Raw genomic sequence first — 4,105 nt, forward strand, 5'->3', positions numbered from 1 at the left:
CACCAAAAATTAGCAACTAAAGACCGCAATTCATCACAAAAAGAGGAGGAAAATTTGAACACACTCATCGCGTAGGTCGGAATAGATTGGGCCACTACCTTAATCAAAACTTCCCGACCCGCCTTAGATAAAAATCCCCCATTCCAACCTTGAAGCCGCTTGCACAACTTCTCTCTAACACCTCTAGTAAGAACCCTCTTTGATTTACCAATCACCGTCGGCAATCCTAGATATTTATCATGAACCTCAACCACATTCACACCAAGAATATCAGCCAACTCCTCCCTTCTCTGTGCCGGCACTTTCTTGCTAAAGGAAACAGTCGTTTTCCCAAGACTCACCATCTTCCCGGAAGCCATCTCATATGTCTGTAAAATCTCTTTTATCGTATTAACCTCCTCTACGTTGGCTTTAGAGAAAATAACACTATCATCCGCAAAGAACAAATGTGATACAACCGGAGCTGAAGGAGCCACTATAATACCATGTAGCCGACCCGTCTCGACTGCTTTATGAAGTAGACCCAACAAAGCCTCAGCACACACAAAATAAACAGATATGGGGAAAGTGGATCACCTTGCCGTAAACCCCTAGGTGGAGTAAACTCCCCTGAAGGTGCACCATTTATCATAACCGAAAAAGAGATTGTCAAAACACAATGTAGCACACGATTCACCCATTCCTAGGCAAAACCCAGCCTCTCCATTACTGCTCTCAAAACGCCCCACTCCACCCTATCATATGCTTTCGCCATATCCAATTTCAAAGCCATCGAACCCCTCTCACTCCCCGAGTTCTTCATATGATGAAACAACTCAAAGGCCACCAGAATATTATCATATGATGTATTTATTTTCTAATGTTGTGAAAATAAATACTACGTAAATTATATAACCTCTAATTTACAATCTTTTTTTTTTTTTTTCTTTTGACAGGCTCTTATTTACTTAAAAAATGAATACAATATATGATGTTATGTGAAATTTTAATAATTAATTAAAGTTGGTTGAAATGGTAAATATATGAACTTTATATATTGGAGGTTACAAATTTGAATCTAACTCAAAGCATGATTTATTTTGTTGAATGAAATGCCAAGCTTATGTGGCACATATAATTTGGATAGTAACATGGCATTGTGACATGGCATAGACATGAAGAGTGCCATGTGTCGCCCTTTCTTTTAAATGAACGCCTTTTAATATATATTATTTCGTATAAAATATAACAAATTTTTAATTTAATTATTAATAGGAGAAATTAGAAAGTAACACCACAAAATTCTCAAATATTGGATTATAACACTACAAATTTTCAAACTTTTATTATAATACCGCAAGGAAAAAAAAAATGGATTTCACCACCATCTAACGATTTTTTGGATGAAAGCCGTTAATGGGACCTCACTGGATAAAGTCGTATCTCCTAATCAAAAGAATTACCTAAGTCCTCTAACTAAAGCAGATAGGGAAGTAGGGTCGAATCCGCAGGTAAACAAGTCTTTCTATTCCTAACTAATTAATATTCCGTATAATCTAAACTATTAAGTAACCAAATTTCTTTTGGGGGAATTAAACTAAGGAGAATAAATAAACAAAAGCAAATTAAAGTAGGGAGAAATCAATAAATCAAAGCCTAGGGCATAGGTTTACCAGTAAATAATATTTCAGGGTAAAACACAATAAGCAATCATCAATGCATCAATTAATCAGATTATAAAGGGCTTTCACTACATATTACAACCACAGACTTAATCTACCGGCATTAAATCACATCTCTCGAATGTTGACTTAACCATTTATAAATTTACCTACCTATTGAAAGTAAGCCTAAACATCAATTCTCATCTCTCGAATCTCGAAGCAATATTGCATAACTCATACAATTAAACCTGATCAAATCTAATTGCATAGCATTAAACCAATCAATAGGAAATCAATCAAGCATTGACAATCAACAATAATAAATTACCACTTCATATTATTTATGGATCCCTACAAACCCTAGAAATAAAACTACTCACACATATTTAAATCTAAGCTAAGCAAAACAAATAAAAAAGACATGATTAATCAAAGCAATTAAATCACTGAAAATAAAAAGGGGAAGAAGTCGTTACCAAAATTAACGGAAATAATGAATTGCATAAACCAAAAGTGTCGAGACAACAAGAGTAATAATCAAAATCTTAAAACCAAAATCTGGAAAATTAACTAATGAAAGACGTAATCGTATCTGGCTTAGAAAAGTCTATTTATACTTAAGCTAGAAAATCCTAAGTAAAAACAAATTAAAAGTCGCTAATCAACTCACAGAAACACGCGCCCGGTCGGGCGGATGCTCGCCCGGTCGGGCCCGCCTTTTTGTTAGGAGAAACTTCGCTCGCGCTCGGTTGGGTGCGCCTCCGAGCAAAGGATGTCTCTCTTCTATTTGCCTCGCATGGCTGGGCGTGCCTCAGTGCGAGGGCCTACCTGGTCGGGCGAGCTCTAGAGCATACATGGACTTCTCGATTGAGCTATTTCTTAGCCCTATCCGGATTTCCTCTTTGGGTCTTTACTACTCGGTCCAATGCCTCGAACTCTTCATCTTCGCCGAGCCCTTAATCACCGGCCTTGGGCTACGGAATATGGTCATATGAACGCGCTCATACTCTAATGCTCGTAGTGGCTTCAATAAGTCCGGGATAATGCTCCAAATCTGCAACTTCCTATAAAACAATACCAAATATATGAAAACACTAGAAAACGCATATTAGTAATAAAAGTGACTCTGTATAGCCAAAAATACTCCAAAATGTCACAAAGGGACGAGGGTACAACACTATATAAATTGGACATATCAGGACCCACAATGGACACAAGTCAATAGGTCACTGGTTTAAAAAAAGATAAAAATCAAAATTATAACAAATTAAAAATTTGAATTAAACATATTTCACTTACTATCCACAGACTGTCAAATGAATTTAGTGTTGAGACTTTAATTATTTGGAGCTTGCACACTAGAATCACTAGTAGAGAAACACAAATGTGCACCGCTAAATTCACACCGGTTTTTGAAAACCAGTGCGAAAAATGCAAGCTAAACCCACTACAATTAAAAGGGCATCGGTTAACCGATGCACAAATGTTTATTAACATCCGATTTACACTAAATTAGTGTAAATCGGGATGGGCAACAATTTTGTTTCCTTTTTTAATTCACATGTGCCAGAAACATTAACTTCAAAATTTTCTCTCTCTTCCTCATCCATTTAGAAACTTTTTTCTCTCTATTCTTTCTTCCTCAACTTGCGATTTTCTCTCTCTTCGACCTGTGATTTTCTTTCTCTTCAACCTCTATTCTACCCTTGATTTTATCTCTTCTCTTTCACTTATGAAGTTGTTATTTGCTGCATTCAAGTTTATTTACTTAATTTTATGAGATTTTTGTTAGTTTTAGTTGTTTTGATTCTTCAACTTTTAGGTTTTTTGATTTTGTTTTCGTTTTTTGTAGTGTTTGATTCTGCAATGGTGAAGAAAAACAGTACAAAGAAGTCGTCAGATGCTAAAGGTGTGTTTTCTTAATTTATTCATGATTTTTTTCAAAAATTTCAACTCAATTTTCACTTATAAATGTGTTGTTATATGTCGAATTACTAGTGCATGTTATTTTTAGAGTTTGCACTTGATTTTTTTGCTTATTTTTTATGTTGATTATGATAATTGGAATTGAATTTTGAAGTTAATGTGCTTAATTTTGCTTTAATTTTTTGTTCATTGTATTTAATTGGTTAAATTGCTTATACATGTGTTGTTACATGTTAAACAACTTTTGCATGTTATTTTTCAGAATTTGCTCTTTGATTTTTTGCTTTTTTTAAAGGGAGATTACGATAATTGGTATTGATTATTGTATTTACTTGCTTATAAATTGCTTATTAATGTGTTGTTATATGTCCAATAACTAGTGCATATTATTTTTCAGAATTTCCTCTATGTTATTTTTGCTTAGATTTTTGGCATAGTGATGAGTCTATTTTATATATATTTTATTCTCCGTCCCATGGTCATATTTATACTTATTTGAGCTTTGCGGAGCTATTTTTAATACTAATATACGTTTT

Source organism: Chenopodium album, chromosome 18 (assembly GCF_948465745.1).
Source record: "Chenopodium album chromosome 18, dcCheAlbu1.1, whole genome shotgun sequence".
NCBI classification, from domain to species: Eukaryota; Viridiplantae; Streptophyta; class Magnoliopsida; order Caryophyllales; family Amaranthaceae; genus Chenopodium; species Chenopodium album.